Below are 14,442 nucleotides of genomic sequence, written 5' to 3'. Positions count from 1 at the left end.
ATATATATACATATATATGTCTATATATGCATATGTACATATATATACATATATACACATATATGTATATACAATATGCATATATATGCATATATATATACACATATACATATGTGCATATATACATATACACACACACATATTTATATACATATATACACATATATTCCCATATATATACCTATATATTCACATATATACGCATATATACATATATATATACACATATATACGTATACACATATACACATATATACATATGTATATATATACACATATACATATGCATGTATATACACATATAACCACGTATATGTACATATATATATACATATATATACACACACATACACATATATACATATGTATATATATATATATATATATACACATATACATATGCATATATATACACATATAACCACGTATATGGTCATATATATACATATATATACACACATATATACATGTATATACATATTTATATACACACATATATACATATATATATACAGATTTATACACACACATATATATATACATATATACACACATTTATACATATACACATATATATATATACATAAATATATACGCACACATATATATATACATATATACACCCACATATATATACATATATATATACCCATATATATACATATATATACACACACATATATACATATATACACACACATATATATACACACATATATACATATATACACAGGTATATACATATATACACACATATATATATATAAATATATACACACATATATACATATATACACACATATATACATATATACACACATATATATACATATATACACACATATATATACATATATACACCCATATATACATATATACACCCATATATACATATATACACACATATATACATATATACACACATATATATATACATATATACACACATATATATACATATATACACACATATATATATATACATATATACACACATATATATACATATATACACACATATATATACATATATACACACATATATATGTATACATATATACACACATATATATACATATATACACACATATATACATATATATACGTATATACACACATATATATATATATACACACACATATATATATACATATATACACACATATATACATATATATACGTATATACACACATATATATATATATACACACCCATATATACATATATGTATATATACACATACATATACACATATATACACATATATATACATATATATATATACACATACATATACACACATATATATACATATATATACACATACATATACACACATATATATATATACATATATATACACATACATATACACACATATATATATATATATACATATATATACACATACATATACACATACCCATATATATACATATATATATATATGCATATATACTCATATATATGTATACACATATATACATATGCATGTATATATATATATATATATATATATATATATATATATATATATATATATATATATATATATAGGTACATTTATATGTGCTGGGTGATCCGAACATTAACGGGCTTCAACTCTATTTATGCCTCGTTTCTTAGTGTTTTATCCGAATTAAATGAAACTTTGGTCATTTTATTCAAAACATCATATCAAAACATTAGCGTGTTGGCCATCTTTTCTCCCTTCTACAGCATAGTTTCTAGATGGCCTCTATTTAGCTTTTCTTTGTCTGGAGTACCCTGTGTATATATATATATATATATATATATATATATATATATATATATATATATATATATATATATACGCACATAAAAAAAGCCAAACTGTAATTTCCATAAAAGTACTAATATTTAGTCGTAATTGCAAAGTAGATGACCTGGAAAAACATAAAAAATAATCGTCCATAACATAGATATTAAATAGTGGGAGATTATTTTCTTCCAAATGCTCAGAGAGATATAGGTATATCTTATTTAACGTTAAATTGTGTGATTAATTCCGGTTAATCTAAATCGCATAAATAATAGTTCGTTTTACGTGTATGTACCAAATACAGTATTTGTGTATGTTACTGATTTTTAGACTTACACACATTGACCCCTAAAGAGGTATAAGCATACTCCTATTTAACAATGTTATTATACTTTTTTCAGTACTGTAATGGCAAGAACAATTATTAAAGACATTTTATCAAAGATTATTATACCAAAATACATACATAATAAATATCCTAATTAAGAGGAATATTGAAAATATATTGAATTTTTTATGTTGGAAATATTAATTAACTGGTCAAGTGTGTTGTCTCTCTTAAGCATGTTATATATTTCACGTTTTCTGTCTCTAATTGGATACTGCAGTTAATTCATTCGCTATCTAGTATTGGTATCCTTATTCTATTCTGTATTGCGTTTATTTCTATTAAGCTAAGGAAAATGTAGCCTGCGGTCTATAGGCCATGTTATAAATATTAGTTGTTTTTATTTTTCGGTTTAATAAATGTAGATAAATCCTATTGCATTCTTCTTTTTGAAAATTTCCCACCCCTTGGTTGTAAGTGTTATTGTCAAACTATTTATAAACAGTCCGGTGATCTGCTTCTCTCTCTCTCTCATATATATATATATATATATATATATATATATATATATATATATATATATATATATATATATAATCTATGTGCGTCTATATATAGAGAAAAATACGTATTCTTTGATTCAGAAATTAAGAAAAAACTTATCCCTGAGTAGAATCCGGGCCTTTATAAGTGGTGACCGCCGTGTAAAAATACAAAACTCAGAGTAATCAATAACTTCATTCACAAAATATTTTTATATCTTATTTTATTATCCCTTATGCTAATTTCAGGAAAACACTGGAAGCAGTTTAAATAGTCTATATGTAGCCGATACATCTTTCGACGTAGTTATCTGCACTATTAAAACATTGGCTTATAAATGAGCTATCTACAAAATAGTTCTACATTCTGCGTTATGTATCTAGTGTTATGGTACGGAATAACTATGATGTTACGTGTATAAAACATGCATGAATAAGAGTCAATACATGAGTACAGATATTGCCTTCGCGAGGGTGGTTTCTAGACAGGAAATAAGGAGTAGAAAATACGCGATTCACACCCGAATAATTATCGTACACGATACAAATTTACACATCTGACATATATTATTTTCGTAATTGAATGGTATCCATTCCCTTGCATAGATATTAGCATTGGAGTGAGTGTAAAACAATTTCGATGGTCACTATGCCTACGATGAACATACCTTTGCAATGTGTCGATAAATATCATGTATAAATGTACAAGTATGTTTTATATAAGTAGGTATGTATGCATGTAGAAGTATAGTTTTCTATTTTTCTAGAAGCTGATGGTGACTACACAAGGTGCTAGACGTACGGGGAATACGCTAGGATGAATTCAAATTAAAGTACAAATTGTCTATTTACTTCTATTTTGAGTGTTGTACGCACGTGTAATGTAAAAAACAAACCAAAAAAACAACAACAAAAACTAAACAGTAGATAACAAATACATACCACTAGCAAATTTTGTATATTTTTTACCACGGAAACAGTTTGATATAATAGACAATAAATGCATAACATCAATTGCTTATGAGTAGAATGTAGAGAATAATGAAACTATAGATATTTGAGATGGAGATTTGATTCGATTTAACTTAAATGTATAATTTAGTATCTGTTTTTGTACATAAATCAATCCGTTTTATTTGTCCCCCCCAAATCGATAAACGTTGCTAAGCAACAGATTATATTTCCATTAAAAGCGTCATGAATTACTTCAAAAAAATTTTTAAAAGCGAAAAGAGGATAATTTTCTCTGAAGTAGTTCCATCCTTTTATCCGTATTTTCTATAAAAGAATGATTTTTACAAGATCAGTATCCTTTTGAAGTTCGATATTTCAGAAGAACAATATCGAAATAATGGTTAAAAAACTTAATATCTTCCACTTACACTGGAGGGGGGTCGCTTTATTCGCCGATATTCTCGAAAGTAATCGTCTCCTTTCGATTGTCTAGCCTTCATTTAAACCTACGTAACTTCTGGTTTGGTGGTGGTTGTAACAGCAAATACGCTATGTTTTCCCCCGTTCTTTTCCTGAATTGCAGTACGGGTTCGAGCCTGCCTTCCTACTGCCACTTTTTGTTTTGCTCAACATACACCTCCGAATACCCGAGCACATATATACATATACATTATATATATATATATATATATATATATATATATATATATATATATATATATATATATACACTAACATTGGTGCCCTGCGTTTTTATTTTTTGATTTTTATATTTTTATATTTTATTATTTATTTATTTATTATTTATTAATTTATTTATTTTTGCCAGATAGTGTCTTTTAATAACTCTGATGACATTTTCTAAAGTAATAACCTGTACATTTCAGTTGAACTATTTTTTGCACTATATTTTTTCGCACGTTTTTGTCTGGGTCATTTTGAGATTTGCTTTTCTATCTTCTATTTAATTCTATCACTATTTAATCTTTTTCGTCTTTTTCTTCCCTGATCTTTCTCATGACTCGGCAGTCGTTTGAAAAACATATCTTATTGTTATTTTATTAATATTATTGGAATTGCCCCCTTTTCTTTTCTTTGTACATATTTGTGAATTATTCCATGGATTTCGGCCTTTTGGATTATTTTGGACCATCTCCACATTACGGAATTTCCTTGAATTTTACTTGTCAAATGGAAACTCAATTGACTTTCTTGGAGTTATATTTTTTGGAAATTATCGTCATTTGATTATTCAGCTTTCACCATTCACGTGTAATCACATTTTTCTTCGCCATATTCCATATTCTTCACTTTTTGTTACCAAGTAGGATCTTTGACTTACTTGTAGTTTAATTAAATACTTTTGTATGCAAAATCCGATCCCACATTTTGCTAATTCCCAGCCTCTGATGAGAAGGAAAGTAATTCTTCGAAACTCTGCTGATTAAGGACTATCCACTTATCAGGTGTTTCCTTTTCAGATTACATATGTTTTTAACTCTTTTTTCAAAGTGGTTTAACATGTTTTATTATATGGTTGATCTTATTATAAGCTCCATCTCCTATTTGGTTTTATCGAGCTTTTACATCCGGTTGGGATTACCTTATAAATTTTAATTCTTTAGTATTTATAATATACATTAATTTTAGCATCTTGGAGCATTTTGTTAAATTTAATTGTAATTTTTTTATTATTATAAGCTCCCGCTTTTATTCTCTCCACATATGTTTGAAAAGGAAAACAATCATTTGTCTGCCAAAATTATCCTCATTCCTATCCAACAAGAATATATCCATAAATTTGTTCTCGCTTTTAACACTTTGCTAAAAAATATAAGTTGGAAGACTCATCACCATGACTTATGCATTAAAAATAAACTTAAACGCCTATTTCATTTGAAGACGAACCTCACCCAGAAATCTCAACAAATAGACTCCCTATCAACTCTCATAGAGAATAAAAGAAAATCGAAAGAATTGGTGCCAAATTTTACGGATTAAAAACCACTGTCCACCCCAAATACAACGCTTTCCTTGACGAGTTCGAGAATTCCATGTTAAATTTAGTCAAAAAAAAAATTAAAACAACAAAAACACCATTATAATCCGGTTACTCGAAAAATAAATAATTTTGCCGAAAAAGTTATAAAGAATACACTTATATTATTCCCTGCTGATGAGACAAAAATTATTATAAACTTGACTATGCTACATATAAAAGTCTTTTGTATAACGAACTTAATAAATCTGATAAAATAGTTCCTACTAAAACTTTAGATTCCATTATTTCTGAAGCTAAACTTTTACTGACTTCTATGAATATTCATAAATTCACTGGAATAATTTCTTCGGGTAACCCTAGATTCACCCTCATGGATCATAAACCTAATTTCTATGACAACCCATCCATCAGATTGATCTGCCCATCTAACTCTGACTTAGCTGCTGTAAGCAAAAATATCTTAGAATCATCTCTTCTATAAAAGAAAAAAGTAAGTTCCCCTCTTTGGCCAAATTCAGATTCCGTAATTAATTGGTTTTTCTCCTTTAAAAATAAACACCTCCTTAACTTCATAATATTTGACATCCAAAATTATTATCAATCAATTTCTCCGATCCTTTTAAACAAGGCTCTACTCTTTGCTAAAAGAAATTCTGATTTAACTAATTTAGAAATTAAATTAATTCTCCTAGCGAGAAAGTCCCTAATACAATTTAACAACAAGCTTTGGTCTAGAAAGGACACACCTTATGATTTTGACATCTTGATAGGTGTTTCTTACTCTGCAGTAGTAACCGATTTAGTGGGACTCTTCTTACTGAAAGAACTTGAATACCACTTTAAACATATCCAAGGGTGCCTTTATAGAGATGATGTCGTTTTTACTACAACAGCCATACATGAGGACGATAATAAAAGAATACATACAAACCACATCATTGCTATTCTAAGTAATAGACTTAATAGAGATTCCCCTGTGATTATTGCAAGAATTATACTAAAGTCAAGTGAAACAATTTTCCCCTTTGTATTTTATCGGATAATGTCTCCGTTACGTTTATCATATTCGCTGACAATCAGTAAAGCACAGGACAGAATTTTGATAAGTTTGGTATATATCTTAAACAAACTATTTTCTCATGCCCCATTGTATGTGGCATGTTCAAGAGCTCGACCATAACACAATGTAACGTAACTGCATAGATATAATTACCAGAGTCAACGTGTAGTGTACAATATACTTAGCACATTGTTTTCGTGAAGTGTTATGAAAACGATTAGAGGCTGTTATGCGATCTAGTAATTAAGTTGGATGAAAATATAATTTTGGCAAAAAACAAAAACAAAAAAAAACGTAGGCTTTCTTTCAAATTCATAATTTGACGAAAAACTGTTTACAGTTTGTTTAATTTTAATCCAAAATCACATTGACATAAATTTGATAGGTACAATCTATATTACATCAAACTGATTTTATAAAAAAAAAGTTAACAAAACTCACAGATTCACTTCCTTTGGTATGTATGTAATACACAAGAATCTTGACATTAAAACGGATTAAAACGTTTTTATGGAAATATTTTTGGACAGCATCCTAAAAGAGTTATGTTTTTATTAAGAAGAAGTTATAAATTAACTGAAATTTATATCAACAATTCATTTGTGAAATTCAAAATCTTTATTGAATCAAGGTTAAAATGAAGTAAAACGCTATTGCATATAGAAAGGTTGACAGTTGCTAATTAAAGTGTATTAGAAGTCATCAAAGTGAACTAAGAGATGCTTAATATTCTTGCTTAATGGATCATTTAGGAAAGAATAAATTTGGTGATCGTGTTTTTCCAGTTATTCTACGATATCCCTTTTCAGAAACTCCTAAGTATCTTCAACAACATAATAAAGATGCAATGGCAGTTTTCTGTAAATACGGAATAACACACCTATTCTTTACATGCGCATAGAATCCAATATGTCCTGACATAGTAAACAAAATGGGACTATTTAAACTTACAAAAAAAATCGACTGGACTTGCCAAATATTTAAAATAACACGTCCATGTAGTGGGAATTATATTTGCTTATGTTAATTATATTGAATTGTACAAAAGATGGGTACCACACTGCTACATGATCATGATGCTGCGAAATCATGGTAATCTCAGAACAGTTCATCAAATTGATACTATTGTGTCAGCAGAAATATCTGCACTTGAAGGTCCAGAGCTTTGTGGTTTAGACAATTTTTTTATGGTACATGGTTTACGCTAATAGTACTTGTGTTATTATGTGATAAGATTAATATTACTGGTGTGTGTTTCAAAACCTTTTAAGTACCGTAGAATTCTGACAGGTTTTACTTATTAACATTATTATAATTATCAATAGTAGTAGTAGTAATATAATTTTATCGACATAATTTAGATACACTTTTAAACTGTATATACTTAAATATATATTATCGCATATCTAAAATAGAAATTGCATAATGCGGTAGTAAGGAACATGTGGCAAATTGCGTTTGGCATATTCTGACATACTGAAAATGAAACGATATTAATATTCTAAATTAAACGACAACTTGTATGAGTTCTAAACTAAAGTTCTTGCCAAATATTTTCTATTTAGTTTATGTTTGGACAGTTTGCAGACCGAACTTAGACTTTGATCTTAAATGAATCTGATTGTACCGCACAAAAACGCCTGCACATGAGAATCTATATTTCTCTCTCTATCACTCTCTCTTTTGTATATATATATATATATATATATATATATATATATATATATATATATATATATAACCAGAGGTATAGAGAGATAGATATACCATACAGACGTATGTGCATGATATATATAATATATGTATATATAATATATATCTTATATATATATCTTATGCATATATATATCATATATATATATATATATATATATATATATATATCTTATATATATATATCTTATACATATACATATCATATATCTCTTATATATATCTTATATATAGATATATATCATATATATATATATCTTATATATATATATCTTATATATATCATCTATATATCTTATATATATCATCTATATATCTTATATATATCATCTATATATCTTATATATATCATCTATATATCTTATATATATCATATATATATATATATATATCTTATATATCATATATATATCTTATATATATCATATATATATCATATATATATATATCTTATATATATCATATATATATATCTTATATATCATATACATATCTTATATATATCATATATATATCTTATATATATCATATATATATCTTATATATATCATATATATATCTTATATATATCATATATATATCTTATATATATCATATATATATCTTATATATATCATATATATATCTTATATATATCATATATATATCTTATATATATCATATATATATCTTATATATATCATATATATATCTTATATATATATCATATATATATCTTATATATATATCATATATATATCTTATATATATATCATATATATATCTTATATATATCATATATATATCTTATATATATCATATATATATATCTTATATATATCATATATATATCTTATATATATCATATATATATATCTTATATATATCATATATATATATCTTATATATATCATATATATATATATATCTTATATATATCATATATATATATATCTTATATATATCATATATATATCTTATATATATCATATATATATATATCTCTTATATATATATCTGTCTTATAGCTTATATATATATATCTATCTTATATATAGCTATTTCATGTACTCACATAAAATTAATATACGAAAGTATAGATTCATGCGTAAACTTTAAGTATTTTCTTCAAAAATGCTCAATACGTAGGTAGAGCTAGTTAGTAATTTATTAAATATACAGGGTAGTAAAAAAGTCAGGTAACATGTTAAAGGTAGAAAAAACAATATGATCCATTATAATCTCTATTCGTTTAATATTATTTGTTTAAATATTTGAGTGTAATCTATAAACTACCCCTCCTGATTTCTGGCTTTGAGGCTATGTAAAGGATAGCGTTTATGGCAAGAAGTTATTTATTGAAGAGGAGATTGCGCGGATATCAGCTGATATGATTGCACGTGTTACACAATCTGTGATTAATCGCTTCCAGCGATTGATATAGAGAAATGGACGACAATTAACAAAATAAACATATTTCATGTTTGTTTCATTTTATATTTCAATGTATGGTACTTAAATATACGTATATTGCTAATATCGTTTTTCTTTAAAATGTTACCTGACTTTTTGACCACCCTGTATATGGCGATTAAGTTACACTTAATATTTTCAGTTTAATCCACTATAGGATTTGTCAGGCTTATGCGCGAATTCTGTGGTTGTTTCTTGTTTTTATATGTTGAGGATTTTACTTAGCCAATCAGCTTTCTAGTATCCACAGCGCCCCTTCATATCAGCCAATGGGAATGCATTTTATCGAACAAAGGATCTGTTTAGAACTAGGTTAGTGGTTTCAGGTAGATGTTTTCCTCCATTTTTTATATATATAAATATACATATGTGTACACACATACATGCCCACATACGAAATAAACAATAAAAATGTAGACACCATGACAAAAATAAAACCAACACTAGCAGAAATAATAATAATAATAATAATAATAATAATAATAATAATAATAATTACAAACCAACCCCGGACAAGAAGAACCATACCATAAATAAAAATACTAATAACGAACAACATAAATGCAACTGTAGACACCGCACACTTTGCCCAGTTCAAAATAAATGTCAAACAAAAAGCCTATTTTATCAAGCAACAATATTTGCGAAAGAAAACCCGAATAACAAGAAATATTACGTAGGCATACCTTCCTTAGATTTCAAAATCCGATAATATGACAACAAAAGTACATTCAAAACTAAAAAACACTCTATAAAAACAACACTAACGAATACATACTGGGAACTCAAAGAAAGCGGACATTCGCCGGTAATCGAATCGAAAATAATAAGACAAGCTGCCACGAGCAGACATTTAGATGACACATGTAAATTATGCCTCCATGAAAAATTTGCTATCTTGTACTTTACAGAACCCCAAAATCTATTAAACTGTAGACGAGAAATAGCAAACAACTGTGTTAATAAAACAAAACTTACTCTACGATAGCGATACAAAATAGCTTTAAAACTAACAAAAACAATAGAAAACAAACAAATAAATTAAATAAACATACATAAACGATCACACAGATATATATATATATATATATATATATATATATATATATATATATATATTTAAAGTAGATAAGAACAAATCTCAAGAGCTGAGTGTATTTCAATGTAACAGTGAAATTACTAGTTTAATTAAAATACAGGAAAGAGAAATCGCTCGTTGTAATTTAGATATATAATCAGCTCGATAGGTAAATACCTAAGAGATTATTCAATATTAAGTAATGTGATTGATAATTTAAAATTTCCAAATCAAATCATAATTAAATAAAAAATCCGTTTCCTAAGAAACCACAACAAAATAAATTATTAGTACGATCGTTTCGGAAAACAGTGATTTTTATTGTGGTAGACATCAAGTTACAGACAATAATTATTACATATAGTTTTTTAATAAGCAAGGGCTCCTCGTCAGCAAATAAATGAAATTAAAGCTCTACATAAATTATTTACAAATTATGGACTTAGTATAAAAATCGACCCAAATAAAACAATGTTAATTTCTTAGACATAATCTTAAATCCTGAGAATTCTACCTTTGAACCCTATCATAAATCCAACCAATCCCTACTATATGTCCACGATTAATAAAACCACCCTAAATCAATATTAAAATCGATAGTTCCCAATATCGCTTTAAGAATTTCTAGACTGTCTTCTACTAAATCCATATTTATCAAAAATGAAAAATATTACAATGAAGCCTTAAAATCTCGGGATACAATTCGCAAATTAAATTCATAAATAAAAATGATAGAAACATAAACTGCATTGAAAATAAACCTATTAAGAGCGTAATATCATATCATATGGCAATGTCTTCCCGTATGCGAGTCAAGAAAAATAACCAAGAGACAAAAAAGAGAAAACCAAACCACAAATATTAGATAATAATACAGATAAACAACAAACCAAAACCCGTAAACGTAAGAATAGACATAAGGAGACCCTATAGTTCAACCCTCCATATTAAAAAAACCTAGAAACAAGCATAGCCAGAGAATTTTTTTAAATATTAGAAAAGAACTCTAAAGCCCCCCATAGATATAATAAAATTTTCAATAAGAACAAAATCAAAGTCTCTTACTCTACTATGCCTTACCTTCATCAAAAAATAATTAGCTCTAATAATAAGAAAAGTAATAAGCTACAAAATACAACTATACAAAATACATCAGACTGTAACTGTAGAATAAAAAAAAAGTCTCCTACAAGGCTCATGTAAAATTAAAATGTTATCTATAGCTGCACAGTATAAAAACCACCAAATCTACATGAATCTATAAACAGCCATAACTCAACTACCAGATTAAATAATGACACCAACTTAAACCAATCTACCGATCAATTACAAACCACCCCACCATATAATAATCCAGCACGAGACCTAACGGAAAATAATCACAATCAGCAAGAGGCAATATATTTTGGTTCTAATAAAACATAGAATTTCAACGCACAAACATTCTTTTAAAAATAACTCTCTGTCAAACCAAACTACTCTATCCAACTATATTTGGCAACTAAAAAATAGCAATATTTCTTTCAACTACAAATGGCGAGCAATTGAGTCTTGCAAATCATATAAACCAGGAGAAAAATTATGTGCACTATGTACAAAAGAGACCCTAAAATTTTTTGAATACGAAGATATAAAAAATGCAACCACACTAATAAATTTAAGACAGGAACTAACATTCACATGCAGTCATAAACGTTGGTTTAAATTTAAGAAATATAAACCACCTTAAATCATTAAAAATTATATATTAGTAAAAATAGATTACAATTTTAAAAAAATTAATAAATTAAGTTAGACTAATTATCCCACTTGCGCCCTTAATAAAATAAAATATGACTAATTATCCCCCTTACATTACGTAATTACAAAAAACAACATGCGAAATATAAACCGTGGGTTCTTTAAATCAAAAGTACGCTTACGGAAATAATTTATTACACGGGCGTCCCCCCTTTTTAAAATTCATCATTCAATAAGGTGAAAAGCTATAGCAAACATATATATGAGTGTGTTAATCATAGTTCCTGATTTCAAAAGGCGAAAAATTAAAAGGTAAATTTTTGTACCTATATTTTTATGTATATACCTGTATATCAATGTATATGTATATTTGTGTATATTTTTTCATATATATGCATGTATATATTTGTAATGTTGTACTTAATTCAAATTTATAATTTAAATTCAAGTCTATATTTTACTCAGTTTCTTTTCTCTCTCTAACCCATATTAATATTCTTATCAATTCTAAATCACTACCTTTTATTTCAGTGTTTTTCAGATAAATCTGCCTTACTTTTAATGCTAGGTTTCTTTATGGTGTCTTTTAAATTTAATAAAAACCCTTCAAAATTTGCTGACGAGGAGACCTTGCTTATTAAAAAAAAACTATATGTAATAATTATTGCCCGTAACTTGATGTCTACCACAATAAAAAGCACTGATTTCCGAAACGATCGTACAGATTTGATTTTATTGTTGTTCCTTCATATGAAACGGATTTTTAATTTAATTATAATTTAATTTTTAAATTTTAACTTATCAATCACATAACTTACTATATATGTGCATGTATGTGTGTAAACATATGCATATTTATATATAAAAAAAGGGAGGATAACGTCTACCTAAAACCACTAAACTAGTTCTACAACAGATCCTTTGTTCGATAAAATGCATGACCATTGGCTGATAGAAAGGGGCGCTGTGGATACTAGAAAGCTGATTGGCTAACTAAAATCCTCAACCTATATAAAAAGAAGAAACAACCACAGAATTCGCGCATAAGCCTGACAAATCATATAGCGGATGAAACGCAGAATATTCAGTGTAGCTTAATCGCCATATATATTTTATAAATTACTATCTAATATATATAAGATAGTAATTTATAAAATATATATGGCGATTAAGCTACACTGAATATTCAGAGTTTCATCCGCTATAGGATTCGTCATGCGTATGCGCGAATTCTGTGGTTGTTTCTTGTTTTTTATATATGTTGAGGATTTTAGTTAGCCAATCAGCTTCTAGTATCTACCGTGCCCCTTCCTATCAGCCAATTCGCATGCATTGTATCGAACACAGGGTATGTTTTAGAACTAGGTTAGTGGTTTAAGGTAGACGTTTTCCTACATTTTTATATATATATATATTATATATATTATATATTGTATATATAATATATATTATATATATATAATACATATATATTATATATATAATATATATATACATATTATATATTTTATATATATATATTATATATTATATTCTATATTATATATACAATATATATTATATATAATATATATATTATATATATAATATATTATATATATATAATACATATATTATATATACAATATATATTATATATATATTATATATAATATATACATATTATATATTATATATATTATATATATATATCATATATATTATATATATCATGTATATATTATATATATTTCATAGATATATGTTTTTATATATATCATATATATCATTTATATATATATATATCAT

Source organism: Euprymna scolopes, chromosome 3 (assembly GCF_053919585.1).
Source record: "Euprymna scolopes isolate OS-2025 chromosome 3, ASM5391958v1, whole genome shotgun sequence".
In the NCBI taxonomy this organism is placed as follows: Eukaryota; Metazoa; Mollusca; class Cephalopoda; order Sepiida; family Sepiolidae; genus Euprymna; species Euprymna scolopes.
This window is presented reverse-complemented; position numbering follows the sequence as displayed.